This window comes from Mirounga leonina, unplaced genomic scaffold (assembly GCF_011800145.1).
Source record: "Mirounga leonina isolate KUSES-001 unplaced genomic scaffold, KU_Mleo_1.0 Mir_165, whole genome shotgun sequence".
Lineage (NCBI taxonomy): Eukaryota > Metazoa > Chordata > Mammalia > Carnivora > Phocidae > Mirounga > Mirounga leonina.
In genome coordinates, this window is record NW_023270415.1 from 35,688,829 (window position 1) to 35,701,133 (window position 12,305).

Consider the following 12,305-nt stretch of genomic DNA (forward strand, 5'->3'; position numbering starts at 1 on the left):
GAATAACTGTATACTTCATCCCAGATAGGTTAAGATAAGGCACCCATCTAGATGAGCAGAGCATGGAAGGATCTGGAATATAACTTCTACTAGGTCAGTGGGTCTTTAGTGTCATTTAGCTTTCTGGTTTACCACACTGTTTTTAGTTTATAACATTTTAAAATCTGATAAATTACTTATCCTTCATCGATCTGTTTTCTGTCTTCTAAAAGTGGATGGCTGCTGTGTATTCTCCTCTTTGTCTTTGTGTTTTTCTGCCTATGAAAAAATTCCTTTATAAGGGTTTCTGGAAGGAATTGAGGGCAATGTTTCCATTAAATCTACCATGTTATCCAGTAGTCAGTTTATATTGCTATGTGTATGTACATGCACTTAGGTGATTTTTATTATAGCATACATATAGAAGAGTGCATAAATCATAATGTACACGAACATCACCAAAGAGCTAGAACATTACTTGCACACAGTAACATTTTTCATATCCTCAACTCAGAGGTCACCATTATTATAATAAACCATAAACTCATGTTGCCTATTTTTGAACTTTATATAACTTGCTTCATACAGTGTATATTCTATTTCATGCAGCTCTTTTTACTCAGTTATTTTTGTGAGAATTTTTCATATCATTAGCTATAACAAAAGTTTGTACATTTTTAATTACTGTATAGTATTCCTATCATTAAATTCTCCAGTTGTGGTCCTAATGATGGCTTTTGGAATGTGGGATAATACAAATAATGCTATGAAAACTTCTGTTTGTGACTTTTGGTGCACATGAAATTACATTTCTTTGGCTATATATCCATAAATGAAATACCTGCATCATAGTTTGCTGTTACATCTTTAAGGTCTTTGAGTGCTTGCTAAAGTGGTTTGACATATCCTAGAGGTAGGTAAGGTTTATTGAAGGCTTATTCCCTAGGGAGTAATAGAATGAAAAGTATTTTGGCAAAATATTTTGTGTTCATATCCAAGACATATTAGGAAAGATAATATCTTAATATTAGAAAACTCAAGTATAAAAATTCCTGCAAATAGTCTAAAAGTATTTTTTCTAAAAAAGTCATTATATTGATCAAATTCATAGAATTCTCTACTCCCCTTCCTTTATTTAGAAAAACTCTTCAATAAATAGTTGACCATAGTAAGTGAACTTGGTCTTAGTAATGAGATATTCTGCAAAATTTGATATGTTGATATAAACTGCTTTGCCAATGAATATTTGCTTTGTGTATTTTGATCAAAGATTTGGAACTTTTTACTTGGGCTAATTTTTAATTTTTAATTTTTAATTTCAACAAAGCCCAAATAAAAATGCAGTAAATAAATATGTACATAGTTTCCCAATTCTTTTATTCATTTATAAGATACTGGATGATAATATTTCTGGATAGGCATGACATAAGGCACGTATGTATATGTGTGTGGTGGGTGTTTGGAGGGGTATCCCCTCCAAAATTTATATGTTGAATCTCTAACCACTGGTACTTCAGATTATGACTGTATTTTGAGATAGAGTTTTTAAAGAGGCATTTAAGTTAAAATGAGACCATTATGGTGGGTCTGATCCATTCTGGTGTCCTTATAAGAGGAAATTTAGGAACATATAGAGACACATAGGATGTTCATGGACAAGGAAAGGCCATGTGAGGTCACAGCAAGAAGGTGGCCACCTGAAAGCCAAGGAGAGAGGCCTCAGAAGAAACCTAACCTACCAATATTTGATCTTGGCTTCTAGCCTATAGGCCCTCTTAAACAGATAGGTAATACAAGGATGAAAACTTCAATATGGAGAGTTCAAAAGGGTGTTAGCTATATGAAAATATGGGTTAAAATCCAATTTTCTCTTGTTTCTGTGTTTCAGTTTTTATCATTTTATAAATTTTATGGAGAATTTAATTTGTAAATGTGTTTTGTGGTTCCAGTGCTAAAACTCACGAAATAATTTGTTGAAGAATAGCTAATGAGAGTAGTATGACTGTCTACTGAAAGTAGAAAGAGGCATCTTGAAAACTCCAGACGTTCAATTACATATTTGTAAAACCTCGTATTTAGCATTTCAATTACAATGATCTACACAATGAAATTTCTGTCTTGATTTTACATACTTCCTGGTGCAAAAAAATGCCAAGCCTTAGAGAAGAAATAGATACCACTGTAAATACTTGGGAAACTATTTTGAAGATCCTAGTTTAACAAAACTCTAAAATCTCTAGTGATCTGGACCTTTAAAAGAATTTTATTTAAATATTAAATAAATAATGCCAGAAATGCTTGTATAGTCATTTGTTACATCTCTTTACATGGGAAATAGAGTACTTTTGTTTCATTTTGTGGAGAGAAATTTTTAACAAATGAGATTTCCAAATAAAATTATATCAGGATAGGTAGAGGTTAAACCATGTTTCATTATGTTTCACTATTATAAAAAGCAAATTAACTCATATTGGACATCTTCTCTGAAAGACAGAAAAATACTTTAAAACATTTCTTCACATTCCAGAATATTGATTGAAATCTAGTGTCAGTAAATGCAAGTAGTTCAAGTGCTTAGTAGACTCAGGTCTGGTTTCCTATAGGCAGAACTCACACTCAGAAGTAGAACTCTTTCCAATCTTCCTCATATGCAGCCCACTGATGAATAGTATGTTCATGGAACTTAGAGCCATAGCCCTTTACACTAATTCTGTGTTCCTTTGCCGTTGTTTCTTCTGCTTATGTATCACTCCCCCTACGCCATAATGTATCATCTCTGTAGCATCAAAACTTTCACTACCATTTTTTATAATTTATTGCTCAATATCTTGGAGGAAGAAATCATATTCTAGTATGCTAAATCTAAACTGATAATAAGACCAAAATACATAAATTATCACATTCTCTATGAATTTTTATGACCTCAATTTGTGTTAAAATATATATCTCTTTCTAATGCACTATATTGTCTCATTAGCTAAAAACTATGCTTTCCTTTTCAAAGTGGGACACTCCTTTGCCCATTATTTACATCATCATAAAGAAAGTTTGGCATATTTTAACATCCCTCTGGTTCCACAGTATCTACCAACTAATATTTCTCCCACAAAATCTAAGTATATCTCTCTCTTCTTATGCTTGTCAGAATTATCTATTAACTTTAGATTCACAACTTGATAGTTTAAAAAGATTGTTGTACCAGACCCAGTTTCTTCTCAACTTCCTAAGTTACCATCATCAGGATATCAATCTGAATGAGTGTCACCATCAGAGATAGCTACAGGGTTAGATTCTGTAATTTGATTTTTTTTTCTTTTACAATCTCTTTACTTTGGTAGACTTTTTGTATGGCTACAAAATGGATGAAGAATTTCACACTGTCTTCCACATACTGAAATTTGAAATTTATCTGATCACAACAGCCTTCTTTTATCCACCTTTCAATCATTCACTGAATTCAAATTTCAAACATAGGAAATTCATTACCTCTTTTTAAATCTCATGGTCTTCTAGTTCCTTCTTCATGCTTTCAATTACTTTTTTTTTTTCTTTTTTAGATAGCTCAGCTCTACATCAGAACCTCATATCCTTCCCCATGACCTTGCACTACACTTGATCTTGCCAATTCCCAACTGTGGTTCAAACCAATGGTCTATTACATTATCTGGATAAAATTACATAATCTGAAAAAACTGGTAGTTTCCAACCTCAAATAGACCCTCAAATGTTACTTGGTGGTCTTTCTACTAATTTCTAGTTGGATAAATTTTCTGTTTTAACTATGTGGTAGTCTCAGCCATTTCCTTTCACTCAGCCAAGCAAAACCAAAACCAAACAAACAACATAAACTGTCCCATAAAAAAATAAACACATGAGACATGCTCAAACATAACTATAGGTTCACAATTCCTAGCTTCTTTTTTTAATAGTCTCAGAGGAAGATGTGCTCTGCTGCAAGCCACAGTAATCCTATCTACTTGTGTCATTGCCCAGAAACCCCTCCATTTCCTCTGAAATGTGCAACCTTGTTATCCTTTTCCCTTCTCACCTTCACCACTTGCTTCTTTCAGTCACCCTAGAAATACGTTAAAATATTCCTATTCAAAAAATGCATTGATATTTAAAATTCTCCCATAAATGAGGAAAAGTGGAGAAACATGACAAGCCCTACTTCAGCCTGGTGACCACAGTTGGCATCAACAGTTATAAATCATGTTGATAGTATAGAACCTTGATAGGATGTAATAAAATTAACACTTTACCTCTGTGTAAATCCATAATCCCAGTCTAATCACAAGAAACTGCACTCCTAAAAACTGCAAGTTCATCTAAAACAAGGAAAGTTAAAGAAACTGTCAGTCAAGAAGAAGCTAAAGAGAACTGACAACTAAATATAATGTGGTATCCTGGATGAGATCTTGGAATGGGAAAAGGACCTTAGGTAAAAACCAAGGAAATCTGAATAAATTATAGACTTTTAAAATATAAATATATCCATATTGGTTCATTAATTATAACATATTACCATAATAATATAAGATATTAATAACAGATTAAACCATGTATAGGGGCCATATGGGAATTCTCTGTGTTATCTGCTCAATTTTTTTGTAAACCTAAAACTGTTCTAAAAAATTAAACTCTATTATTAAAATTGAAGCAAAAATGGTAGCCCAGGAGTTACTCCATCTAGAGGGAGGTGAAACAATCACCCATATTAATAATAAAGCTCATATTCACATTACCAATTGCAGCTTATGTGTGTAGCCATAATAGATCTCCTGATTCTAAACGTCAGAATTTGTCAGAATAATGAACAAAGTGGAGGTTAAAATGGAAAAATCCAGGCTTCCCTATGCTGAGGTACTTCTGTAAAATACAATATGTGAGGACAGAGCTGAGCAGACCATAACTGGTTGCTCTATCTAGGCTCGCTGTCAAGAGTTAGGAGAGCAGAAATGGATCTGATCTGCACATGCCAGTTTCTGTTCTCAAAAATGCCACTGGGATTTAAGAGAAGAGGACAGAATGAAGCAGTTTAGCAGCAGGCCAGGGTTATAGCTAATCAAGGTCTCTTGACACAGAAACAAGAGAGTGGGATTTCCTTCTAAGAGAGAGAAGGCTAATTCAAGGAAAAAGTCTGTAACATGTCTCAGTTACAAGCAATGGATAGATAGATGATAGATAGATAGGTAGATAGATAGATAGATAGATAGATAGATAGATAGATGTCATTGTTTAGAGGGCTGACAACTAATCTGCAACAAGTGAGCAAAGTGAAAATTACCATCAAGGCATTGTCAACTTTGGAATAAAAAAAAAATAGGGGAAATACAATAAAAACTTTTGAAAAATGAACTTTTATTTCTTTTTAATAATTTATTCTTTTGTTTTTTATGTAAGCTCTATGCCCAATGTGGGACTTGAATTCATGATCTCAAGATCAAGAGTTGCATTCCCTACCAACTGAGCTAGCCAGGTGCCCCACAACATGGACTTTTAAATAGTAAGTTCAATTCTTCTTCATTATTCCTAATTAAACTTTTAGGAACTATGAATTGACTGATCAACGGAAACCAATTTTTCTCACTTACCAGTGTAAGTTATTTGACAGCTCACTTAATTTAATTCTTTAGCAGAATAGTTTTTTTTTTTTTTTCACATCTGGCAGTATTGGCAAGTTATCTTCTCTCCTGAGCATTCCTTTGGCTCACCACTGTCATTATAATCTAATGTAAACTACTTTTTATGTGTTTCAGAGCCTTCTACATCTCTGACAAATTGTATTTTTATTTTGCAGTGTCTATATCCAAAGGACATAAAAAATTATTTAGTTAAATCTATTCCCTGTCACCATTCAGGTAGAAAATAGAACCACTGAATGTATTTATTTTTCTACTTAGTTTAGTGTATTTGCTGATAGTACAACCTAAGGCTCATCCTCTTCTTCATTCATTGATTGTCTATGTCTTGTCAAGAGCTTTCAAATCTTCAAAACCTAAATATGGTGCGTCTTTCCAACAATGCCCTTTACCTACTAACACTGTGACTTATATTATTCATAGCCCTGCCACCAAAAATACCACTTCCTTTACTAGATAGCTTATCAATTATTGGGTTGAAATATTTTCTACTATAACTATGCCACCAAAGATAAGATAAAGTAAAAATATATAGTACTTCTTCAAAATGTATCAATGTATATAATATACTATAACTATTGATTATTTCTAGGGGGTTATTTTCTCAGTATGACTTGGTAAGTGCAGATTTATACTCCATGTCTACACTCTGAAGCTACAAATACTTTTGAAATATTGAATTAAGCAGAGTATAATTAGAAAGGTAGACTTCTCCTTTCAAAAGATGTTCCAGCTTCAAATATTATAGGCATCTCTGACTTTTTTCTTAATGTCAACCTCTATCAATTCTTACACTTCAACTAGAGTAATGTTTTTGAAACACAAATCTGAACTTCTCCTGATCTCTGCACTCTTCCCATATTCAAAACATTTGAATAATTTATAATTATTCTTAGGTGAAGCTCAACATACTTAATATCTCATGTCATGCGCCCACATGTACTCTCTGGGATCTCTCACATGGACCTTCTTCAGTTACTGGACATCTGTTACTCCCTGCCATAGTCTTTACATATGATGTGTCATATTCCTGGAAAGTTTTTCCTCACTACCACCACTTACATAAGATCTCATTTTCTTCCTTCATATCTGGTTCAAACTTCAGCATTATGTAAGATGTACCTAAATAGTTACCTCATTACATGCTCTTACATGCTCTCAAAAAACCATGCTGTTCAATAATTAATATCTGTTTCTCCCACAGGAACTATTGTCTACCATTAATTGTCCTGCACCAAGAATACTGTGTGACTAATGAATAAATTAATTAGTGAATAAATAGCTAAATTTGATTGTAATACCATTTTTGTCCAGAGATGAACTATTGATCAACAGCAGTCACAAATAGATAATTGATAACTGACATAAGAAAAAGAAAAACCAGGGTGCCTGGGTGGCTCAGACGGTTAAGCGTCTGCCTTCGGCTCAGGTCAGGATACCAGGGTCTTGGGATCGAGCCCCACATCAGTCTCCCTGCTGAGTGGGGAGCCTGTTTCTCCCTCTACCTCTGTCTGCTGCTACCCCTGCTTGTACTCTCTTTCTCCTGTCAAATAAATAAAATCTTTTTTTTTTTAAAGATTTTATTTATTCATTTGTCAGAGAGAGAGAGAGCACAAGGAGGGGGAATGGCAGGCAGAGGGAGAAGGAGGCTCCCTGCTGAGCAAGGAGCCAGATGTGGGACTCGATCCCAGGACCCTGGGATCATGACCTGAGCCAAAGGCAGACGCTTAACAACTGAGCCACCCAGGTGTCCCCAAATAAATAAAATCTTAAAAAAAAAAAAAAGAAAAAGTGAGAATTTAGCTTTTGGCAAGTATCTGATAAGGCATGAGAAGAAAAACTATTTTGGATATAATAGGCTGCATAGTGTAATATAAAGAAAGATGCAGTATGAAGGAAGGGCGATCTAAATTTATCTTTGACTTCTGGGTCAGAAATATATGAAGTTTTGGCTGGGTGACTGCAATGAGCCATGTTACCTGAGTTTATTTCTATAAAAAGAGAATAATATCTATCTGACAAATTTATTGTAACAAAATAATAAAAATATTAACTATTGAGGTGACAACATTTGAATAATTTAAAATTGCTCTTAGGTGAAGCTCAACCTGCTGCTGATACCGGAGCAGGGTGAAACCATATTATCTTATTTATAGACTAAGAATATCTCAAATGTTTCTATTATCCAAAATAAACAATTCAAAATATTACTGCTTTTATATACAATTGACCATTTTTAAATATATTTCCTACTTGGATTTATTTCTTTATAACTGACATGCTTAATTATTATTATAAATGAAGATTTCCTTTCCCTTTTTCCCACCGAAGATATTTTCTCTGGGTTCTATAATCACTGCAATCTCATCAGTTTTCTGACTATCAAGAAAAAACAAGTGATCAATATTGAGCGGCCTGAAGAAAACCAATCAAGGTTATTCAAATCAATATGTTTAACTTGTAATCATTTATCTGTACATTTGCAAAAGCACAAAGCTCAGTTTATTGAAGCTTCATTTGAAATTAGCAAAAATTACAGGGAGCAATTGTATAGTTGCATTTCATTTTAAATCTGGAAAATGAAAACAAATTTTTTTTTATGTTTTCCATAAATAATCTGTTCTACTTTAAATTGTAAATGCATTAAACTACTTCTTTGAATATAACTGTAAAATATTCATATATTAATTAATTCTAAACTTGTGACTGTTAGGATAGATGACATTGTCTTGAAGGTAACAGATTATGTATTCTTCATTTTTATTTATAGTTTGGAAGTGGGTAGATATTACCAACTTTAAGTGATTTTTTCCTAAAATATAAACTTTAAGTGATTTTTTTCCTAAAAATCTTCGAAAACACTACCTGATGGAAAAAAGTAGTAAGTAGTAGTAACAGTTTTATACTGTTAAAACAAATGTAACAATACAGAAAGCAACAGGTAAAAATAATCTTTATAAAATTGATTTCAGAAAGTATCCCAAAGTCAAGAGAATAGGTAACTTTCTGAAAAATTTTCCCAAATTAACAATGAGACAAAAATGAAGTCCCTTTTATTAGTCAAAATACTCCTTTACATTTTTAAACACTTTAGATACCTCAGATCCTTTTATATATATTATCTAATTTGATCTCTACAATAACCCTATGAGAAGAGTAAAACGGACCAACATTACATCAAAAAGGTTAAGGAGGATTTTGGAATTGGGCAACTGATAAGTAACACAAAACCCTCTTTTTTAACTACCAACATGGCACTCTTTCCATACTACTACAAGTCCTTTTTATTATATGTGTGTGTATACACACACATGTATATAGAGCCACTGGAGAAAAAAGATAAGTACTGTATTTTCAGTATTTTGATGGCAGAGAGGGCTACTGAGTGTGAAAAGTGACTTCAAATTTATCATGAAACAAATACAGTAAAATTCACTGAAAAATGCAAATGTAATTTAATCATTTTGTCCCCAGACAAATTTAAACTTGTAATTTAATATATTTACTTATGCCATGTCCTCAAGCCACAATTCCCAGAGAGTCACCCTAAAGAGGACAAGGTAATACATATTACAGGAAAGGAATCATGAGCTTAGGGAACTAAATATTTTGTAACAGGCAGTAAGCATGTTGTTCTTTGGTACAGAATGAAACTCTCTCTCTTCCAAGGCTATAAGCAAACTAGTCCCTTGCTTCAGAGGAAAGCACTATCTATCTCCCAGGGCTGTTTACTATACAAACATCTTTGAAAATATAATCAGGAATAATAGCTGTCAGTGCTTCTGTTCACAACATGAACAGAAATGTAATGGTCTATATGAAAGACCCATGTCTCCCAACAAAATCAACCCTTCATCTTTATGCATCTTTTATACTGTCATGGCTTCTGGTGAATTTTCCTACTCCATCAGCCACTTGGATTAATATGGTTGACAAATTAATATGATTAATATGAGAACAATTTGTGTCATTTTTCTCATATAACACATTTAATTAAGAATTCTACCAACTGGACTCCAAGTAAGAGTAAGTCCAACCTGCAGTACTGACATCAAGCTCCTGTACTCAACCAGCTGAACAAGTCCCATACACCATCAGTCTGTCTTAAATATCCAGATGGCTTTCCTCTTAATTTCCTGTATTGATCTTTTCATTTTCCCTAAGGCATTAATCCAAGTACAGAACTATGTATTAGTAATTATACCAACTCTGCCTTGCCATGCAAGAATGCCTAGGGGGATTTTATAATCCATAAAAAGTCCTTAGGACAGTGAGTTGATACTGATGCAAGTGTCTCTCATGGCCAAAGTTGTATTATTTCAGCTAAAGTCAAAAACAAATTTGATATTGTTTCTAATTGAAAAACTTCCATTATAGGGTTGACTATCTCTGAATACTTAATGAAGTCAATTATCCCTTTGGAAGCTCCCCTGAGTAAAAGGTAGCCTCATTTGAAGAGACCTCTGTAGTCTCCTGAGAGTTACATAATCTACTGGTATTTCTTCAAAACTTGAAAGTCCCTCATAATCTTTGCTAATCTATAAATCACTATAATTTGGGGAGGAAGGCAAGATAATGACAAGAAGTACAACATCAGGGGTGTACATGGTGTCACTGGAAAAACAGGGGCTTTTACAGTCATCAAGACCCCAAGTGAAACTTATATCAGCAGGGGGCCCGAGTTGACAGTGCCTTTATTGTAGCCCCAGTGAGCTGATATTTCTTCAAGTTCTCATTTCAGTTCAAATAATTATGACTAAACCTTTTTGGGTGGAACTTCCTTAGGGGAACCAATCCATCTTTTCTGTTTGTTCATACCACCAAGCAGAAGGTATTTGTCTACCAAGGGAATAAGAAATAATTATGTAGTCATGGAGGTTGGGAAGATACCTGGAAGAACTGACAGCTATTTTTACATGGAAGGTACAAGAGCAGAAGCCATGCTCTGCAGTTTCTGATTGACTTCTAAGTAAAATTAAGGAGAGTACTAATCAAATCATGATCAGAGTTGTCTGGCAGGAGATGACAAAGTCAGTTAAATTTAAGGTGTTTGATACATCAGTTTATGGGAGCCATATCAGAATGTTTTCCTTAATGAGAAATGTTTATGGTTCTGAAAGACAAAGATCATTAATGTCCCTCCATCATCATACTTCATGGAATCCGAGGTTTTCCTTCCCCAGGTACCACTGTGATTGTTTTCTCCTTCTACCCCCTAAAATTTGTTGTGTCCCATTTTAGCAGCTGTAAATTCATTTTTCTTCAATCATTTCTTACCTGAATCCAGACCTTATGTCCAAGAAGGACAAAGTTTATGTAAAACTTACAGAGACATTATGTCCACCATTTGGCCATGTAGGCTACTACTGAAAGATCCGGTGTAGATTACTATTGGTATCCAGTGTACTCAACCAACTGCCATTATCCTTATGATCAAAGACCATGCTGATTCAAAAAGAGAATTCAGGTGGCTAAACAATAATTATTTTTAATTCTCTAGGGCCGATTTGGCTGTATCCAGTGTAGCAACCAGACTGGCCTGGAGTTGCTGTTTAGGGAAAAGAAAGAATTATGCCCAGGAATGGTCTAGATGGAATCTCACATTTAAAAAATAGGTCTATGTAACTCCCCACCCACGCTATCATGAGAGTTAGCTGGAAAGTCTCACAGAGGAGATGATCCATTTCTGGGGACAACTGTATTCAATGAATAAAAAAAACTGCCTTACTAAAGTAGGCAGGCAAGTAGATTTAGGAGTCTTTATTTTTGAATAGGCTTTTTCAACACCAGAGACTAGGCAAAACCAGATGCCTATGGATGGTAAGAGGTACAGAAGATCAATAAAATACCTTGACTCAAATACCAGCCCACTGTTGAATGACTCTTATAAAATAAAAAGAGGAAGAAGGAGGAAGAGGAGGAAAGGATGGGGAAGGAAAATGAAGAGAAGTAGGAGGAAGGGAGGGAGGAAGTAGAGGAGGAGGAAGAGGAGTCTTTTGTTTTCCTAGGGGCAGATCAAACAGCTAGGCTATTGTCAAGATTAAAAAGGCTATTAAATCATATGATCTCACTGATATGAGGAATTCTTAATCTCAGGAAACAAACTGAGGGTTGCTGGAGTGGTGGGGGGTGGGAGGAATGGGGGTAGCTGGGTGATAGACATTGGGGAGGGTATGTGCTATGGTGAGCGCTGTGAATTGTGTAAGACTGTTGAATCACAGACCTGTACCTCTGAAACAAATAATACATCATATGTTTAAAAAAAGAAGATAGTAGGAAGGGAAAAATGAAGAGGGGGAAATCGGAGGGGGAGACGAACCATGAGAGACAATGGACTCTGAAAAACAAACTGAGGGTTCTAGAGGGGAGGGGAGTGGGGGGATGGGTTAGCCTGGTGATGGGTATTAAAGAGGGCATGTATTGAATGGAGCACTGGGTGTCATATGCGAACAATGAATCATGGAACACTACATCAAAAACTAATGATGTAATATATGGTGATTAACATAACATAATAAAATAAAATTTAAAAAAAGGAAGAGCATCAGAGAAGAAATAAATGAAGCTAAAAAAATAAAAGGCCATTAAAAATGTAATGAGGCTCATCAAGGAGAGCATTGGCCAGAGCTATAAGAACAGTTAAGGTCTACCTATGAGTGAAACAATCATGTCCAACTTTGGTTC